At 48.3% G+C, this 21,613-nt stretch overlaps 1 protein-coding gene across 2 annotated transcripts in view; it reads left to right on the top strand.

Moving 5' to 3' along the window:
• The first annotated feature begins 18,779 nt into the window (after window positions 1-18,779).
• Window positions 18,780-21,613, top strand: part of LOC137346147 (toll-like receptor 13) — a 30,535-nt gene continuing 27,701 nt past the window's right edge. For both annotated transcript variants that reach the window (XR_010968656.1, XM_068009483.1), the window contains exon 1: window positions 18,780-18,939. The gene's annotated coding sequence lies outside the window, so the exon portion shown is untranslated. The remainder of the gene's footprint in view (window positions 18,940-21,613) is intronic.

The following is a 21,613-nucleotide window of genomic DNA, read 5'->3' as shown; positions in this document are numbered from 1 at the left end:
CCCAATTCAGGTTGATGCTCCCAGTGCAGTACTGAGGGAGGGCTGCACTGTCAGAAGTGTCGCCTTTCAGATGAGATGTTGAATTGAGACCCCACCTCTACTCGGGTGGATGCAAAAGATGCCATGGTGCTCCTTTGGAAAAGGAGCAGGTGAGTTCCCCCTGGAATATTTACCCCCTTCCCCGATCAACATCACTGAAACAAATTATCTAATCATTATGCATGTTGCTGTTTGTGGGATCTTGCTGTGTGCAAATTGGCTGCGGTGTTTCCGACAACAATGACTACACTTCAAAAATTAACTTCAGTGGCTGACATCCTGGGGCTGTGGAGGGCACTGTAGGAAGTCCATTCTATCTGAAATAAAAACAAGAAATGCTGGAAATACTCAGCAGGTCTGGCAGCATCTGTGGAGAGAGAAGCTTCCATTCTGTCTGGAGTGGGTGTTTTTGGGTGGGGGTGGTCTCAGCCTCACTCGGTCAATGATGGGGAATAAATTCGTTCCACGCCACCCATCAGCTCCTGCGAGCAGGCGTGTGAACGTGACTTGAGGGAGTGATCAAGTTTGACCATCAAATGCCATATTCCCCACCAATGGTCAAACTGCCTGTCGCATTACACACGGGGAACAGATACTGGAATATGCTTGTCAAAGCAGTGAGAGTCAGTGCCTTCAGGAAGGGAGTGGAGGGGACCAGAGCAGAGTCTAAGTCTATTTTAATCGACCAGCAGTGTAAGTCAGTCTACCAGCAGATGGTGCTGCTGGGCAGTCAATCGATGGGGAGGGATTTTTGTTTTGAGCAGACTGTGGGGTCACAATTATTCAGACGCTCTTGAATTCTGTTGCAGACAGCAGACTGTTTGAGGTTGGGAGATTCAGATCAGAGTCGCATGCCAGGATGGAAAGAAGAGACAATTTGGCCATTGGTTTGCCGGCTCTGATTGGGTATATTCCTGGACTTTCTATCCCATGGCCCTCCTCCCTCTCACTGCCCCGCTGCCCACAGTCCCTCCATCGGTCGCCCGACATGCCCACCTTCTAGGCCCTCCCCCACCTTCCCGCCGCCAACCGGAAAGCGAACTGACTTCTCGGCGTGAATTTTTAATTGGCTCTGCAGGCAGGCAGGCAGGCCCAGATTTCCTGGTCGGATTGCTGGCACGTCCCACCTAAGGGCCATTTTCCAGGAGGCCGGATCGGGTCCGGGACGGCTACCTACCCACAAGCGGTGAGAAGCCTCTTAAGCTCATTAAGGGGCCTCTTAACGCCCCTCTCCCGCAACAACTGGGATTTTCCAGTCAGTAGGCGGGCCGGCTGTAGTGACCGAAACGCGGCCAGAGAAAGGAGGCGTCCCCCCCCCGCCCCCTCGGCAGCAGAACGGGAGCCAGTGCTCCATTTCACTACTTATGCTCCCAACGAACAATCCCCCCACCCACTTTCGGTATCCGACTTACAAATGGCCGCAGGTCGTCCCTAGAAAATCCATTGGATGATTTCTTGATTACCAGTCAAACAGCCTTTTTTTTTACCTGAATGGACAATATTTTCTCAAGAACGAAACAGAAGTGGTCAAAGAATATGCACTGTACTTCGAATACCCCTGCGATTTTTCGGCCCCGCACATTGATTGTAGTGGTGTCCTGGCAGTTTGTCTTTAATTCCTGGACCACCATGTAGGCTAACTGGCTCCATTATGGACAGGAGGTAAGGGGTGTGGGTGGTTCCCTCTGTTCACCTCCCAATTGATCGCAATCGTGTTTTGTTAAAATGATGTTTTAGCCCCAGAGTGTCTCTAAACAGACAAATGACAGGTTTTCTCATAGGCAAAATAAAATAACTATTTTTAAACAAAGCTCAAATTGACCCCAACCTCACTCATACACACATTCACCCACACATACATGCACAAGAATACACAGCTCGAGGGAAAAGGGTAAGAGGTAGTTTAAAGTCCCATGTGAGGTAAGTGTTTGTGGTTTACAGAAGGGTTTTCTCAGGAGAAAACGTCTTTTACAAAAAAAAAATCGCAGGCCTGATGATTCGCAGTCTTGAACTTGCGGAGGTATTATGGAGATCTGGAGGTTGTAATACAGCCCAAAGCTGAAGTTTATTATCTTCACAGATGGTTCATTTCAAAGTCACTTTTGTGATGTCTCTGCTGGTTCCTTCTCTGTGCTGTTGACTTGATCTCCCTCTGCCTCTCTCCAAATCTATATTTTTAAGGTAAAAAACTCTCACATTGGAGGTTCTGTTAAGAGGCGTATGGCCCTCTCCACTGTTGTGACCACACAGTGGGCCAAGATAACTATGGCCATCGTTTGATGTTCGAATGGGAATCATTCTGTTATGATGTTGCTGCTTTCCGCCTTATTCATCTTGGTTTGGCTATGAGCCAGATTGTCTCCAGCGTCCTCTGTTGGTCCATTCATGTCAATCAGAGTCATTAATATTGTTGCGACCGAGGTGGGAGGAGTGCACTGTCTTTTCTAGTTCCGCTTCTCCATGGGCCACAACATAAATTTAAATATTTACCCAGTTACTGATTCAGTCAATCATGTACTATTTATCCCAGCAAATAAACAACAAAATTATCAGTTTATTATAAAAGAAACCATAACCAGTAATGAAGCAAAGCATTAATGCACAGATTGAAATATGAAAGTTCCCTTTTATCATAGCAACCCTCCCCACACCCCCACGACCCCCACACCCCCGCCCCCACAACACATACACACCAGTTAACTGGAAAATATTGAGATTTTCTTTTTAAAGCTCTGCGACAAAAAAAGACAAAAAAGAATGCTTTGGTCAAATACTTGTTGGAATGTTTGAAATTGACCCATTGGAATGCAGCCTGCCTCTGTGTGTTTTGTGTTGAGGTTTGGCTCTCAATCACAGTACTATTGTCCGTGGGGGGTTGGGGTTCCAGTCCAGGTTTAAAGTCCAGTTTGGGGGGGAGGAATTCCGATCCCACATCTCCCTCTTTAATATCTCGAATACTGGAAATACAGACAAGATCTTCAAACTCTCATGTTATTTAAAACAAAACCTCCTGCGATTTGAGGCAATACAGTAACCACCTGGCTCTGAGGTTGCTGGAAGGTGTGAACATATAGTCTCTCTCCTCAACAGGGATCAATCACAGTTACTATGGCCAGATTCCAGTACCATTGTCTATGACGCTGGCTTTAATTATCATATTGATGGCATGTCCCTTATACCTTTGTGCAGGGCAATCAGTCTCTTCATTGCTAAAATAAAATCACAATACTGCAGATGCAGGAAATCTGAAATAAAAACAAGAAATGCTGGAAATACTCAGCATGTCTGGCAGCATCTGTGGAGAGAGAAGCAGAGTTAACATTTTAGGTCAGAGACCCTTCTTCAGAACTGTAGGGTCACTGACCTGAAACGTTAAGTCTGCTTCTCTCTGCACAAATGCTGCCAGACCTGCTGAGTATTTCCAGCATTTCTTGTTTTTATTATCGTCTCTTAATTGCATTAGTCGATGGTAGGTGATGACTTTTCCTCTGGCACCATTGTTCCATTGAAAGCACTCAGTCAATGTTTGAATTCCTTTTGATTTCCGAATGTCCATATTAACCCTTTTCTGCCCAGCCTGTGCTGCTGGCTGCAGCTTGGATTTTTGGATTTAAACCCAAACGTGAGATCAATGCAGGTCTGGGTGTCTGACTTTTATAGTCCACAAATTTTCCTAGTTGGAGGGGATTCCAATCCAACAGGGAAGGAGGAGGTGGGTGACAGTGAAGGGGGGAAGGGAGGGAGAGATGGGCGATAGCGAAGGGGAGGGAAGGGGGAGGTGGGTGACGGTGAAGGGGGGGAGGGGAGGGGGAGACGAGTAGCGGTGAAGGAGGGAGGGGCGGGGGAGGTGGGTGACAGTGAAGGGGGAGGTGAAGGGGGAGGGGTGACAGTGAAGGGGGGGAGTGGAGTGGTGATAGTGAAGGAGGGAGGGGAGGGGTGACATTGAAGGAGGGAGGGGAGGGGGGAGAGGTGACAGTGAAGGGGGTAGGGGAGGGGGAGACGGGTAGCGGTGAAGGAGGGAGGGGCGGGGGAGGTGGGTGACAGTGAAGGGGGAGGTGAGGGGGGAGGGGTGACAGTGAAGGGGGGAGTGGAGTGGTGATAGTGAAGGAGGGAGGGGAGGGGTGACATTGAAGGAGGGAGGGGGGGGGGGAGAGGTGACAGTGAAGGGGGTAGGGGAGGGTGAGGTGGGTGACAGGGAAGGTGGGAGGGGGAAAAGTGACAGTGAAGAAAAGGGGGATGGAGTGGAGGGGAGGGGGAGGTGGGTGACAGTGAGGGGGGAAGGGAAGGGGAGGAGTGATGGTGAAGGGGGAAGGGGAGTGGGAGGAGTGATGGTGAAGGGGGAAGGGGAGTGGGAGGGGTGATGGTGAAGGGGAGGGGGAGGGGTGACAGTGAAGGTCGCAGGGGCGGGGTGACAGTGAAGGTGGAAGGGGAGGGGTGACAGTGAAGGGGGAAGGGGAGGGGGAGGGGTAACAGTGAAGGGGGAAAGGGAGGGGGAGGGGTGACAGTGAAGGTGGCGGGGAGGGGTGACAGTGAAGGAGGAGGGGGAGGGGTGATGGTGAAGGGGGAAGGGGAGGGGGAGGGGTGACAGTGAAGGTGGCAGGGGAGGGGTGACAGTGAAGGGGGAAGGGGGAAGGGGAGGGGGAGGGGTGACAGTGAAGGTGGCAGTGGAGAGGTGACAGTGAAGGAGGAAGGGGAGGGGTGATGGTGAAGGGGGAAGGGGAGGGGGAGGGGTGACAGTGAAGGATGGAGGGGAGAGGGAGGGTTGACAGTGAAGGGAAGGGGAGAGGAGGGGAGGGGGAGGGGTGACAGTGAAGGGGGAAGGGGGAGGGGTGACAGTGAAGGATGGAGGGGAGAGGAAGGGGTGACAGTGAAGGGGAGGGGAGGGGTGACAGTGAAGGGGGGAGGGGAGGGGGAGGGGTGATAGTGAAGGGGAGGGGAGGGGGAGGGGGAGGGGTGACAGTGAAGGGGAGGGGAGGGGAGGGGGAGGGTTGGGAGGGGTGAGAGTGAAGGTGGAAGGGGAGGGGGAGGGGGAGGGGTGACAGTGAAGGGGGAGGGGAGGGGAGGGGAGGGGGAGAGGAGGGGGAGGGAGAGGTGTGACAGTGAAGTGGGAGGGGAGGGTGAGGGGTGACAGTGAAGGAGAGGGGAGGGATGACAGTGAAGGGGGACGGGGAAGGGGGAGGGGTGACAGTGAAGGACGGAGGGGACTGGGAAGGGTGACAGTGAAGGGGGGGGAGTGGGTGGGGTGACAGTGAAGGAGGGAGGGGTCTGGGAAGGGTGAAAGTGAAGGGGGGAGGGGAGGGGGAAGGGTGACAGAGAAGGGGGGGGAGTGGGAGGGGTGACAGTGAAGTGGGGACTGTGAAGGGGGGAAGGGAGGGGGAGATTGGGTTCGTGGGTAAGGCTAACACCTACCTGGGCTCAACTATCACGAGTAACCTGTCTCTAGATGCAGAAATCAACAAGTACATGGGAAAGGCTTCCACTGCTATGTCCAGACTGGCCAAGAGAGTGTGGGAAAATGGCGCACTGACACGGAACACAAAAGTCCGAGTGTTTCAAGCCTGTGTCCTCAGTCCCTTGCTCTACCGTAGTGAGGCCTGGACAACGTATGTCAGCCAAGAGTGACGTCTCAACACATTCCATCTTCGCTGCCTCCGGAGAATACTTGGCATCAGGTGGCAGGACCGTATCTCCAACACAGAAGTTCTCGAGGTGGCCAACATCCCCAGCTTATACACACTACTGAGCCAGCGGTGCTTGAGATGGCTTGGCCATGTGAGCCGCATGGAAGATGGCAGGAACCCCAAGGACGCATTGTACAGTGAGCTCGTCACTGGTGTCAGACCCACCGGCCGTCCATGTCTCCACTTTAAAGATGTCTGCAAATGCGACATGAAATCCTGTGACACTGACCACAAGTCGTGGGAGTCAGTTGCCAGTGATCGCCAGAGCTGGCGGGCAGCCATAAAGGCAGGACTAAAGTGTGGCGAGTCGAAGAGACTTAGCAGTTGGCAGGAAAAAAGACAGAAGCGCAAGGGAAGAGCCAACTGTGTAACAGCCCCGACAACCAATTTTATCTGCAGCACTTGTGGAAGAGTCTGTCACTCTAGAATTGGCCTTTATAGCCACTCCAGGCGCTGCTTCACAAACCACTGACCACCTCCAGGCGTTTACCCATTGTCTCTCCCGAGACAAGGAGGCCAAAGAAGAAGACCTCTGTCTCAGGACAAAGATTTCAGACCCAGATTGGGAAACTGCTGTGTCACGTGCAGTCTACAATAACTGCTGATGACTCAATGTGCAGAACCTCTTCTGCAACAATATAAGTAAAACACTGACTCATTTCGTCCCTCAGGAATTAAGACACTGCTGGGCATCTGGTTTCAGAATTGCTCTGGAGCAGAGCTGTCTAATTTTGCATGATAACCATCCTGGGAAGGACCTTGGGGCATGTTAATTATGTTAACCGTGCTGTATAAATAGAAGTTGTTGCTGAATGAAGTGAAAAAGAAAATCACTGACTGCTAAAATGTCCTGTCTTGTGTTGACTGAGGTCACATAGCAACATAGGAACATCGGAAGATTGGAACCGGAAGAGGCCATTCAACCCGTCAAGCCTGTTCCGTCATTCAATGAGCTCACAGCTGATCTGTGACCTCACTCCATTTTTGCCTCACATCCCTTAATACCTTTGGATAATTAAAATCTACCAATCTCAGTTCTGAAATTAACAATTGATCGATCAATTGTCATTTGCAGAAGAGAATTTCGAACTTCTACCAAGACTTTGAGGGACATTTTAACCTAATTGCAGGGATAGGGGGAAAGAATGGGATTAGCTGGATTGCTCTGTGAAATAGCTGGCACAGACTCAAGGGGCCAAATGGCCCCCTTCCGTGCTGTACTGTTCTGTGGTTCTATGAAGATGCCAGGTGGAAATGCCTTGGGAACGGGTGAAATGACAGTTTGCCACCCCTGTCCCATATTTTGTTTCTATTCTTTGGTGGGATGTGGGCGTCCCTGGCAAGGCCAGCATTTATTGCTCATCCCTGGTTGCCCTTAAGAAGGTGGTGGTGGTGAGCCACCTTCTTGAACGGCTGCAGTCCAAAAATCTTTCTGCAGTGATTTGATACAACTGAGTGGCTTGCGAGGCCAGTTCAGAGGGCAGCTAAGGGTCAACCACCTTGCTGTGGGTCTGGAGTCATATGCAGGCCAGACCGGTTAAGGACGGGTTTCCTTCCCGAAAGGACACCAGTGAATTAGATGAGTTTTTACGACAATCGGTAGTTTCATGGTCACCATTCCTGAAACTAGCTTTTTATTTCCGATTTATTAATGAATTCAATTTAAATTCCACCAGCTGCCGTGTGGGATTTGAAGTCGTATCTCCAGAGGATTAGCCTCTGGATTACCCGTCCAGTAAAATTACCAATAATGAGCTCAACAGAGGGTAAAATCAGTCAGGGACGCAAAAACCAGCATCGCCCTGGATCCAGTCAGTTTCCCATGTGTGAGTGATGCTACATTTTCCCCCTGTAATACAGTTTGAATGAACAGATTAACAGTGGACGAAGGAATTTAATGCAAGGGGCCGGACTGCCTGCATTGGTGTTGCATTATTCTATGAATGCGTTTGTTTGTTGATTGCATGATGTCAGCCTGATAACAGTTCTCCGTGCCTCATGCTTGGAGGAAGAGACGGAGAGAACAATGCTGTTAACTGAATGAAAATTCAGCAGGGTCGCTGTGAATGTTAGGAACCGAAGGAGGCCATTCAGCCCCTCGAGCCTGCTCCACCATTCAGTTCGATCATGTCTGAACTGTACCTCAACTCCGCTCAGCCTCCTTTGCTCCACACACCTTGATGCCCTTACCTACAGAAATCTATCTGGCTCAGCCTCGAGATCTCCAACTGTCCCACAGCATCCACAGCCTTTTTGAGGATTAAAGGGTCGGATTTTCACTTTTGAGTGGGGACCCCGGGAGGCGAGTGCCCGTCCCATTGCCTCCCAGCCTGCGGCACTTTGAAAATAGCGTCACGTTCCAGAGGCAGTGGGACTCAGTGCCGACCTCCGAGAACACGACATTCAAATCAAGCTCGCAGCCGTTCCCGCTCTCAGCGGGGTTTGAAAATCTAGTCTGGAATTCCGGATTTCCTGTATCAGAACCGCCCCTGCCACATCACTACAACAGCCCCAGTCAGTCACATATTACACTCTCCATGACTGTAACAGAGGTAAACTGTCCCTCCTCATCCTTCTCTGTCTGTCTGCCGCCTTGAAGACACTTGACCACAGCATTCTCCTCCAACACCTCTCCCCCATTGCTTAGTTGAGTGGGACTGCTCATGCCTGATCCATTGCTAATTGACTGTTCAGAGATTGACTAGTTCTCTGGAGAGGTGAGCTCCCATCCCACCATGGGGAGACAGTGGTGTAGTGGTATTGTCATTGGACTAGTGACCCAGGGTATTTCTCTTCCCACCTACATCCGTCACTCTTCTGACGCCCTACGTCATTTTGACAATTTTCAGTTTCCTGGCCCCAACCGCCTCCTCTTCACTATGGACGTCCAATCGCTCTACACCTCCATCCCCCACCAGGATGGTTTGAGGGCTCTCCGCTTCTTCTTGGAACAGAGGCCCAACCAGTCCCCATCCACCACCACCCTCCTCCGCCCGGCTGAACTTGTTCTCACATTGAACAACTTCTCCTTCAACTCCACGCACTTCCTTCAAGTAAAAGGTGTTGCTATGGGGACCCGCATGGGTCCTAGTTATGCCTGTCTTTTTGTGGGATATGTCGAGCATTCTTTGTTCCAGTCCTACTCAGGCCCCCTCCCCCAACTCTTTTTCCGGTACATTGATGACTGTATCGGTGCCAATTCCTGCTCCCGCCCCGAACTAGAAAACTTTATCAACTTTGCTTCCAATTTCCACCCTTCTCTCACCTTTACATGGTCCATCTCTGACACTTCCCTTCCCTTCCTCGACTTCTGTCTCCATCTCTGGGGATAGGTTGTCTACTAATATCCAATATAAGCCCACCGACTCCCACAGCTACCTCGACTACACTTCTTCACACCCTACCTCCTGTAAGGACTCCATTCCATTCTCCCAGTTTCTCCGTCTCCGACGCATCTGCTCTGATGATGCTACCTTCCATGATGGTGCTTCTGATATGACCTCCTTTTTCCTCAAACGAGGATTTCTCCCCACTGTGGTTGACAGGGCCCTCAACCGTGTCCGGCCCATTCCCCGCACCTCTACCCTCACCCCTTCCCCTCCCTCCCAGAACCGTGACAGGGTTCCCCTTGTCCTCACTTTTCACCCCATCAGCCTCCATATCCAAAGGATCATCCTCCGCCATTTCCGCCACCTCCAGCGTGATGCCACTACCAGTCGCATCTTCCCCTCCCTTTCCCTGTCAGCATTCCGAAGGGATCGTTCCCTCCGCGACACCCTGGTCCACTCCTCTATTACCCCACCACCTCGTCCCCGTCCCAAGGCACCTTCCCCTGCAATCGCAGGAGGTGTAATACCTGCCCATTTACCTTCTCTCTCCTCACTATCCCAGGCCCCAAACACTCCTTTCAGGTGAGGCAGCAATTTACTTGTACTTCTTTCAATGTAGTATACTGTATTCGCTGCTCACAGTGTGGTCTCCTCTATATTGGGGAGACAAAACGCAGACTGGGTGACCGCTTTGCGGAACATCTCCGCTCAGTCCGCAAGCAGGACCCTGAGCTTCCGGTTGCTTGCTATTTCAACACTCCCCCCTGCTCGCATGCTCACATCTCTGTCCTGGGATTGCTGCAGTGTTCCAGTAAACATCAACGCAAGCTCGAGGAACAGCATCTCATCTACCGATTAGGCACACTACAGCCTGCCGGACTGAACATTGAGTTCAATAATTTCAGAGCATGACAGCCCCCCATTTTACTTTCATTTTTAGTTATTTTTTCTTCCTTTTTTTTAACATTCTTATTTACATTTTTTACAATCTTTTTTTTTTGCATTTATTTCATTTCATCTTCGTTTGTTCAGTTTGCTTACCCACTGTTTTTTCAGGTTTGCACTTGCTGCTGTTCAATATTCAGTGTATTAACTGTACTAATGCTTTGTCTTTCAACACACCATTAACATATTGTTTGCCTTTGCTCCGTGACCTTTTGGTCAGCTATGTGACCTGGTCCAATCTAGACCTCCTTTGTTATCTCTTGCCCCACCCCCACCTCACTTGCTTATAACCTGTGACTTTTCTAATATTTGTCAGTTCCGAAGAAGGGTCACTGACCCGAAACGTTAACTCTGCTTCTCTTTCCACAGATGCTGCCAGACCTGCTGAGTGATTCCAGCATTTCTTGTTTTTATTTCAGATTTCCAGCATCCGCAGTATTTTGCTTTTATTTCTCTGGGGACATGGGTTTGAATTCCACTGTGGCAAAAAGTGGAATTTGAATTCAGTTAATAAAAAGATGAAAATGATGGCTATGAAACCATTGTTGATTGTTGTAAAAGCCCATCTGGTTCACTGATATCCTTTAGGGAAGGAAATTAGCTGGTCTGGCCTATATGTGACTCCAGACCTGCAGCAATGTGGTTGACTCTTAATTGCCCCCTGAAATGTCTCAGCTTTAACTCTGAAATCTCATGGCATCTGATCAAACATGGGCAAGGAAGTCTCCTGCTGATTACCACCTACCGTACCCACTCAGATGATGAATCAGTACTCCTCTATGTTGAAGAAGCACTGAAGGTAGCAAGGGCACAGAATGTACTCTGGGTGTACATCAGCAAGAGTGGCTCTGTAGCACCACTACTAACCAATCTGGCCAAGTCCTGAAGGACATGTCTGCTTGACTGGGCCCTGCAGCCACTGGTGAGAACAGGGAAAAGCCTACTTGACCTTTTCCTCACCAATCTATCTGTCTCAGATGCATCTGTCCATGACAGCATTGGTCGGAGCATTATCGCACAGTTCTTGTGGAGACAAAGTCCTGTCTTCACACTGTGGATACACTCCATCGTGTTGTGTGGAATAACCACCATGCTAAATGGGTTAGATTTAGAACAGATCTGGCAACTCAAAGCTGGTTATACTGTGGATAGCAGCAGCAGCTGAATTTTATTCAGCCACAATCTGTTAACTCATGACCCAGCATCTCCCCCACTCTACCATTACCATCAGGCCAGGGGACCAACCCTGGTTCAATGGGGAGTGCAGAAGGGCATGCCTGGAGCAGCACTAGGCATACCTAAAAATGAGGTGTCAACCTGGTGAAGCTACAACACAGGACTAGATGCATGCTAAACAGCAGAAGCAGCATGTGATAGACAGAGCTAAGCGATCCCACAACTAACAGATCAGATCTAAGCTCTGCAGTCCTGTCGCGTCCAGTCACAAATGGTGGGGGACAATTAAACAAATAACTGGAGGAGGTGGCTCCACAAATATCCCCATCCTCAATGATGGGGGAGACCAGCACATCAGTGCGCAAAATAAGGCAGAAGCATTTGCAACAATCTTCAGCCAGAAGTGCCAAGTTGATAATCCATCTCGGCCCCCTCCTGAAGTCCCCATCATTACAGATACCAGACTTCAGCAAATTCGATTCACTCCGCATGATATCAAGAAATGACTGAAGGCACTGGATACTGCAAAGGTTATGGGCCCTGACAATATTCCGGCAATAGTACTGAAGACCTGTGCTCCAGAACTTGCCGTGCCCCTAGCCAATCTGTTCCAGTCCAGCGACAACACTGGCATCTACCCAGCAATGTGGAAAATTGCCCAGGTATGTCCTGTACACAAAAAGCAGGACAAGTCCAACCTGGCCAATTACTGCCCCATCAGTCTAATCTCAATCATCAGCAAAGTGATGGAAGGTGTCATCAACAGTGCCATCAAGCTGCACTTGCTTAGCAATAACTTGCTCAGTGATACTCAGTTTGGGATCCGACAGGGCCAGTCAGCACCTGACCTCATTACAGCCTTGGTTCAAACATGAACAAAAGAGCTGAACTCAAGAGGTGAGGTGAGAGTGACTGCCCTTGACATCAAGTCAGCATTTGACCAAGTATGGCATCAAGGAGCCCTAGCAAAACTGGAGTCAATGGGAATCAGGGGGAAAACCGTCCACTGGTTGGAGTCATACCTAGCGCTAAGGAAGATGGCTGTGGTTGTCAATCATCTGAGCTCCAGGACATCACTGCAGGAGTTCCTCAGGGTAGTGTCCTAGGCCCAACCATCTACAGCTGCTTCATATGACCTTCCTTCAATCATAAGGTTAGAAGTGGGGATGTTCGCTGATGATTGCACAATGTTCAGCACCATTCGCGACTCCTCAGATATTGAAGCAGTCCCTGTAGAAATGCAGCAACACCTGGACAATGTCCAGGCTTGGGCTGATAAGTGGCAAGTAACATTTATGCCACACAAGTGCCAGGCAATGACCATCTCCAACAAGAGAGAATCTAACCATTTCCCATTGACATTGAATGGCAGTACCATTGCTGAATTCCCCACTATCAACATCCTAAGGACTACCATTGACCAGAAACTGAACTGGGCGGCACAGTGGCGCAGTGGTTAGCACCGCAGCCTCACAGCTCCAGCGATTCGGGTTCAATTCTGGGTACTGCCTGTGTGGAGTTTGCAAGTTCTCCCTGTGTCTGCGTGGGTTTCCTCCGGGTGCTCCGGTTTCCTCCCACATGCCAAAGACTTGCAGGTTGATAGGTAAATTGGCCGTTATAAATTGCCCCTAGTTTAGGTAGGTGGTAGGGGAATATAGGGACAGGTGGGGATGTGGTAGGAATATGAAATTAGTGTAGGATTAGTATAAGTGGGTGGTTGATGGTCGGAAAAGATTCGGTGGGCCGAAGGGCCTGTTTCAGTGCTGTATCTCTAAATAAATAAATAAAATAAATACCATAGCTACAAGAGCAGGTCAGAGGCTAGGAATCCTGCAGCGAGTAACTCACCTCCTGACTCCCCAAACCCCATCCACTATCTACAATGCACAAGTCAGGAGTGTGATGGAATACTCTCCATTTGCCTGGATGGGTGCAGCTCCAACAACACTCAAGAAGCTCGACACCATCCAGGACAAAGCAGCCCGCTTGGTTGACACCCCATTCACAAACATTCACTCCCTTCACCACCGACACATAGTGTGTACCATATACAAGATGCAAGGCTCCTTGGAGAGCACCTTCCAAACCTGCGACCTCTACCACCTTGAAGGACAAGAGCAGCAGATGCATGGGAACATATCTACCTGCAAGTTCCCGTCCAAGTCACACACCATCCTGACTTGGAGCTATATCGCTGTTCCTTCACTGTCACTGGGTCAAAATCCTGGAACTCTCTTCCTAACAGCACTGTGGGTATACCTACCTCACATGGACTGCAGCGGTTCAAGAAGGCAGCACCTTCTCAAGGGCAATTAGGGATGGACAATAAATGCTGTCCTAGCCAGCGATGCCCACATCCCATGAATGAATAAAAAAAAATAAAGGGGAACCTGTAGATGTGGTGTACTTGATAAGGAGCCACTTCAAAGGTTACTGCCCAAAATAAAAGTTCATGGTGTAGGGGGTACCATATTATAATGGATACAGGATTGGTTAGCTAACAGGAAGCAGAGAGTAAGGATAATTGGGTCATTTTCGGGTTTGCAAGATGTAACTAGTGGAGTGCCACAGGGATCAGTGCTGGATCCTTTATTTATAATCTATATCAATGACTTGGCTGAAGGGACTGAATGTGTGGTTCCTAAATTTGCTGACAACAGAAAGATAGGTAGGAGAGTCAGTTGTGAAGAGGACATAAAGAGTCTGCAAAGGAATATAGGTAGGTTGAGTGAGTGGGCAAAAATCTGGCAGCTGGAGTATAATGCGGGAAAATGTGAACTTGTCCACTTTGGCAGGAAGAATAGAAAAGCAGAATATTATTATTTAAATGGAGAGAGAATGCAGAGGGATCTGGGTGTCCTCGTACATGAATCACAAAAAGTGAGTACTCAGATACAACAAGTAATTCGGAAGGCAAATGGAATGTTGTCATTTATTGCAAGGAGAATGGAGCATCAAAGTAGGGATGTTTGGCTACAGTTGAACAGGGCTTCAGTGAGACCACACCTGGAGTACTGCATGCAGGTTTGGTCTCCTTACTTAAGAAAGGATTTATTTGATTTTTGATTTTTTTTTAGAGATACATCACTGAAACAGACCCTTCAGCCCACTGAGTCTGTACTGACCATCAAGCACCTATTTATACTAATCCTACATTAATCCCATATTCCTACCGCATCCCCACAATTCTCCTACCACCTACCTACCTATACTAGGGGCAATTGACAATGGCCAATTTACCTATCAACCTGCAAGTCTTTGGCTGTGGGAGGAAACCGGAGTACCCGGCGAAAACCCACACGGTCACAGGGAGAACTTGCAAACTCCACACGGACAGTACCCAGAATCGAACCCGGGTAACTGGAGCTGTGAGGCTGCGGTGCTAACCACTGCGCCACTGTGCCGCCCTATAATTGCATTTAAAGCAGTTCAGAGAAGGTTCACTTGACTGACGTCAGAAAACAGGAAACTGACAGAGAAAACAGCAGCAGGAGTAGGCCATTCAGCCCTTCGAGCCTGCTCCGTCATTCATTATGATCATGGCTGATCATCCAACTCAGTAGCCTGTTCCCGCTTTCCCCCCATATCCTTTAATCCCATTCATCCCAAGAGCTATATCTAACTCCTTCTTGAAAACATACAATGTTTTGGCTTCAACTGCTTTCTGTGGTAACGAATTCCACAAGCTCACTACCCTCACATTTCTCCTCATCTCAGTCCTGAAAGGTTTACCCCGTATCCTCAGGCTATGACCCCTGGTTCTGGGCTCCCCCACCATCGGGAACATCCTTCCTGCATCTACCCTGTCAAGTCCTGTTAGAATTTTATAGGTTTCTATGAGATCCCTCCTCACTCTTCTGAACTCCGGCGAAAATAATCCTAACTGACTCAAATTCACCTCATACGTCAGTCCCGCCATCCCAGGAATCAGTCTGGTAAACCTTCTCTGCACTCCTGGTATAGCAAGAATATCCTTCCTCAGATAAGGAGACCAAAACTGCACACAATATTCCAGGTGTGGCCTCACCAAGGCCCTGTATAATTGCGGCATGATATCCCTGCTCCTGCACTCGAATCCTCTCGCTATGAAGGCCAACATACCATTTGCATTTGTTAACCACCTGTTGGACCTGCATGCTTACCTTCAGCGACTGATGTATGAGAATACCCAGGTCTCGCTGCATATTCCCCTCTCTCAGTTTATAGCCATTCAGATAATAATCTGCCTTCCCATTTTTGCTACCAAAGTGGATAACCTCACATTTATCCACATTATACTGCATCTGCCATGATTTGCCCACTCACTCAACTTGTCCAAATCACCCTGAAGCCTCTCTGCATCCTCCTCACAACTCACCCTCCCACCCAGTTTTGTGTCATCTGCAAATTTGGAGATATTACATTTAGTTCCCACATCTAAATCATTAATATACATTGCAAATAGCTGGGGTCCTAGCACCGATCCCTGCGGTACCCCACTAGTCACTGCCTGCCATTTGGAAAAAGACCCATTTATCCCAACTCTTTCTTTTCTGTCTGCCAACCAATTTTCTATCCATCGCAATACACTACCCCCAATCCCATGCGCTTTAATTTTGCATACTAATCTCTTATGTGGGACTTTGTCGAAAGCCTTCTGAAAGTCCAAATAAACCACATCCACTGGTTCCCCTTCATCAACTCTACTAGCTACATCCTCGAAAAATTCTAGTAGATTTGTCAAGCATGATTTCCCTTTTGTAAATCCATGCTGACTCTGCCCGATTCTACCACTGTTCTCTCAGTGCTCTGTTATAAAATCTTTGATAACGGACTCTAGAATTTTCCCCACTACCGACGTCAGGCTGACTGGTTTATAATTCCCTGCTTTCTCTCTGCCTCCCTTTTTAAATAGTGGGGTTACATTAGCTACCCTCCAATCTGTAGGAACTGTTCCAGAGTCTTAAGTACTCTGGGATGCATACCATCAGGCCCTGGGGATTTATCAGCCTTCAATCCCATCAATTTCCCCAACACCATTTCTCGACTAATACTGATTTCCTTCAGTTCCTCTCTCTCACTAAGCCCTGTGTTCCCCAACATTTCTGGTATGATATTTGTGTCCTCCTTTGTGAAGACAGAACCAAAGTATGCATTTAGTTGGTCAGCCATTTCTTTATTCCCCATAATAAATTCCCCTGTTTCTGATTATAAGGGACTTACATTTGTCTTCACCAATCTTTTTCTCTTCACATACCTATAGAAACTTTTACAGTCAGTTTTTATGTTCTCCGCAAGCTTGCTCTCGTACTCTATTTTCCCCTTTCTTAATCAATCCTTTGGTCCTCCTTTGCTGAATTCTAAATTGCTCCCAATCCTCAGGTCTGTTGTTTTGTCTGGTAGATTTATATGCCTCTTCCTTGGATCTAATGCTATCTCTTATTTCCCTTGTAAGCCATGGTTTGGCTACCTTCCCCGTTTTACTTTTGCGCCAGACAGGGATAATTATAAAGTACTACATATTGGAAGGAAAAAGGAGTATCATATTTACACCACAAATACTGTTTTAAAGATTAGTGAATGCAGCTAATTGCAAGTATAAAGTATGACAAAATATTTATAGCACAGAAATAGGCCATTTGGCTAAACAGGTTTATGCTCCACTTGAGCCTCCTCCAACTCTTCCTCGTCTAACCCCATCAACGTATTCTTCCATTCTTTTCTCCCTCATGTGTTTATCCAACTTTCCCTTAAATGCATCTGTACTATTTGCCTCACTCCTCCCTGTGGTAATGAATTCCACATTCTCACCACTGTCTAGGTAAAGAAGTTTCTCCTGAGTTCCCTATTACCATGAAAGGAAGGATGTTCTTGCTATAGAGGGAGTGCAGCGAAGGTTTACCAGACTGATTCCTGGGATGGCGGGACTGACGTATGAGGAGAGATTGAGTCAGTTAGGATTATATTTGTTGGAGTTCAGAAGAGTGAGGGGGAATCTCATAGAAACCTATAAAATTCTAACAGGACTTGACAGGGTAGATGCAGGAAGGATGTTCCCGATGGTGAGGGAGTCCAGAACCAGGGGTCATAGTCTAAGGATATGGGGTAAACCTTTCAGGACTGAGATGAGGAGAAATTTCTTCACCCAGAGAGTGGTGAGCCTGTGGAATTTGCTAGCACAGAAAGCAGTTGAGGCCAAAACATTGTATGTTTTCAAGAAGGAGTTAGATATAGCTGTTGGGTCTAAAGGGATCAAAGGATATGGGGCGAAAGCCGGAACAGGTTAGTGAGTTGGACGATCAGCCGTGATCATAGTGAACGGCGGAGCAAGTTCGAAGGGCCGAATGGCCTACTCCTGCTCCTATTTTCTATGTTTCTATGTGAGAAGCGGAAAGGAACCTTAGAATTCTGGTAGATTCAATGTTAAACGTGTCTATTCAATGTAGAGCTGCAATCAACAAATGCCATGAGGGTGTTGAAATTGCAAAGGACAAAAGAGTAGAACATAAATCAGAGGAGGTTATGATTGAACCGTACAGAGCTTTGGTGAGAAGACATCTTGAGTACTACATGTAGGTCACTGAGACCCAGGAGAGCCATTCAATAGCAAGAGACATAGAGGAGCCACAAAGCAGAGGGATCTGGGTGTCCTCGTGCATGAACAGCAAAAGGTTAGTATGCAGGTGCAGCAAGTAATTAGGAAAGCTAATAGAATGTTATCATTTATTGTGAGGGAAATTGAAGACTAAAGTAGGGGGGTTATCCTTCAGTGATACAGGGCATTGATGAGACCACATCTGGAGTACTGCGTACAGTATTGGTCTCCTTATTTAAGGAAGGATGTAAATGCTTTGGAAGCAGTTCAGAGAAGGTTTTCTGGACTGATACTGGAATGGGCGAGTTGCCTAATGAGGAAAGGTTGGGCAGGCTAGGCTTGTAGCCACTGGAGTTTAGAACAGTAAGAGGCAACTTGATTGAAACATATAAGATTCTGAGGGGTCCTGACAGGGTGGATGTGGAAAGGATGTTTACTCCTGTGGGAAAATCTAGAACTAGGGGTTAACCGTTTAAGGGGTCGCCCATTTAAGACAGAGATGAGGAGAAATATTTTTCTCTCAGAGGGCCGTGAGTCTTTGGATCTTTCTTCCTCAAAAGGCAGTGGAAGCAGAGTCTTTCAAAATTTTTAAGGCAGAGGTAGGTCGATTCTTGATAAGCAAGGGGGCGAAAGGTTATCAGGGGTAGGCGGGAATGTGGCGTTGAGGTTACAATCAGATCAGCCATGATCTTGTTGAATGGCGGAGCAGGCTCGAGGGGCCGAGTGGCCAACTCCTGCTCCTAATTTGTATGTTCGTATGTATGTTATTTGTGGTGTCAACGGTCTGGATTAGAAAGGACTGGATATTCAACTTTGAAAGGAATGTTCAACACGGAATTCACTTACAGGAAGATTGGTGGAGGCAAACATAAAAATTTGGACACATTTAAGAAGGAGGCATTGCAATGGTGAGGACCATGGGCTCAATCTGGGTAGTCCAAATGAACTCATCCATCCAAAACTCTCTTGCGGAGTGAGTTTTAATCACAAGCTCTGGCAGGACAGGCAGGGGATACTGCAGCTATTGCTCACACAGAGAGGGCGCAAGGTTCAGCTTGTATTCAAAGAAGTCCTTTCAAAGCTGCTGTTTCCTGTGCGGTATCGGAAGACCACAAAGCCACAGACAGATGGTGGAGAAAGTATAAAACAGCAGAGCAGGGTCAGCTGCAGAGAGTCCTTCGACAGGCATTATCAGGTGAGAGTTTCACAGTTTCTTTCCTCTTTGTATGTTCAGGGTCATTTGGAGCCAGCCTGGCCAGACTTTTCAGTCACGTTTGCTCAGAGCTTTGCAGCAGAATTTGAAAGGCAGGCAAAAAGTTCCAACAGTCAGTGAGAAGAGAGAGCAGAGAGTTCAAAGTCCTTTTCTAGCTGACAGTAATTAACGTACCAGAAATTCTGGCATTGTTTGAAGAGTGGATAGAAGCTTACACTGATAGCATGAGATGAAATAAAGTGGGAGGGGGTTCATGTGGAGCATAAAAATCCAGGCTGAACCTCCAGTGCAGTACTGAGGGAATCCGGCACTGTCAGAGGTGCCATCCTTTGGATGAGATGTTAAATCGAGTCCCCATCTGCCCTCTCAGGATTTTTCTTTTATTCATTCATGGGATGTGGGCGTCGCTGGCCGGGCCAGCATTTATTGCCCATCCCTAATTGCCCATCCATAATTGCCCTTGAGAAGGTGGTGGTGAGCTGCCTTCTTGAACCGCTGCAGTCCATGTGGGGTAGGTACACCCACAGTGCTGTTAGGAAGGGAGTTCCAGGCTTTTGACCTAGCGACAGTGAAGGAACAGCGATATAGTTCCAAGTCAGGAAGGTGTGTGGCTTGGAGGGGAACTTGCAGGTGGTGGTGTTCCCATGCATTTGCTGCCCTTGTCCTTCTAGTTGGTAGAGGTCGCAGGTTTGGAAGATGCTGTCTAAGGAGCCTTGCTGCATTGCTGCACTGCATCTTGTAGATGGTACACACTGTGCGTCAGTGGTGGAGGGAGTGAATGTTTGTAGATGGTGTGCCAATCAAGCAGGCTGCTTTGTTCCGGATGGTGTTGAGCTTCTTGAGTGTTGTTGGAGCTGCACCCATCCAGGCAAGTGGAGAGTATTCCATTACACCCCTGACTTGTGCCTTGTAGATGGTGGACGGGCTTTGGGGAGTCAGGATGTGAGTTATTTGCCGCAGGATTTCTAGCCTGAGACCTGCTCTTATGGCCACGGTATTTATATGGCTATTCCAGTTCAGTTCCTGGTCAATGGTAGCCCTTAGGATGTTGATAGTGGGGGATTCAGCGATTGTAATGCCATTGAATGTCAATGGGAGATGGTTAGATTCTCTCTTGTTGGTGATGGCCATTGCCTGGCACTTGTGTGACGCAAATGTTACTTGCCACTTATCAGCCCAAGCCTGGATATTGTCCAAGTCTTGCTGCATTTCTATACGGACTGCTTCACTTTCTGAGGAGTCACAAATGGTGCTGAACATGGTGCAATCGTCAACGAACATCCCCACTTCTGACCTTATGATTGAAGGAAGGTCATTGATGAAGCAGCTGAAGATGGTTAGGCCTAAGACACTACCCTGAGGAACTCCTGCAGTGATGTCCTGGAGCTCAGATCATTGACCTCCAACAACCACAACCATCTTCCTTTGTGCAAGGTATGAATCCAGCCAGCGGTGGGTTTTCCCCTTGATTCCCATTGACCTCAGTTTTGCCGGGGTTCCTTGATGTCATACTCAGGAAAATGCTGCCTTGATGTCAAGGGCAGTCACTCTCACCTCACGTGTTCAGCTCTTTTGTCCGTGTTTGAACCAAGGCTGTAATGAGGTCAGGAGCTGAGTAGCCCTGGCGGAACCCAAACTGAGCATCACTGAGCAGGTTATTGCTAAGCAAGTGCCGCTTGATGGCACCATTGATGACACCTTCCATCACTTTACTGATGATTGAGAGTAGACTGATGGGGCGGTAATTGGCCGGGTTGGACTTGTCCTGCTTTTTGTGTACTGGACAAAACTGGGCAATTTTCCACATTGCAGGGTAGATGCCAGTGTTGTAGCTGTACTGGAACAGCTTGGCTAGGGGCGCGGCAAGTTCTGGAGCACAGGTCTTCAGTTCTATTGCCGGTATATTGTCAGAACCCATAGCCTTTGCAGTATCCAGTGCCTTCAGTCATTTCTTGACATCATGCGGAGTGAATAGAATTGGCTGAAGACTGACATCTGTGATGCTGGGGATTTCAGGAGGAGGCCGAGATGGATCATCAACTCGGCACTTCTGGCTGAAGATTGTTGCAAATACTTCAGCCTTATCTATCGCACTGATGTGCTGGGCTCCCCCATCATTGAGGATGGGCATATTTGTGGAGCCACCTCCTTCAGTTAGTTGTTTAATTGTCCCATTCATGACTGGATGTGGCAGGACTGCAGAGCTTAGATCTGATCCATTGGTATGGGATCGCTTAGCTCTGTCTATTGCATGCTGCTTATGCAGTTTTGCACACAAATCATCCTGTGTTGTAGCTTCACCAGGTTGACACCTCATTTTGAGGTCTGCCTAGAGCTGCTCCTGGCATGCCCTCCTGCACTCTTCATTGAACCAGGGTTGGTCTCCTGGTTTGATGGTAATGGTAGAGTGGGGGATATTCTGGGTCATGAGGTTACAGATTGTGTTTGAGTACAATTCTGCTGCTGCTGATGGCCCACAGTGCCTCATGGATGCTCAGTTTTGCATTGCTAGATCTGTTTGAAATCTATCCCATTTAGCACTGTGATAGTGCCAGACAACACGATGGAGGGTATCCTCAATGTGCAGGCAAGACTTGATCTCCACAACGACTGTGCGGTGATCACTCCGACCAATACTGTCATGGACAGATGCATC

Source organism: Heterodontus francisci, chromosome 29 (genome assembly GCF_036365525.1).
Source record: "Heterodontus francisci isolate sHetFra1 chromosome 29, sHetFra1.hap1, whole genome shotgun sequence".
Classification (NCBI taxonomy): domain Eukaryota; kingdom Metazoa; phylum Chordata; class Chondrichthyes; order Heterodontiformes; family Heterodontidae; genus Heterodontus; species Heterodontus francisci.
This window is presented reverse-complemented; position numbering and strand designations above follow the sequence as displayed.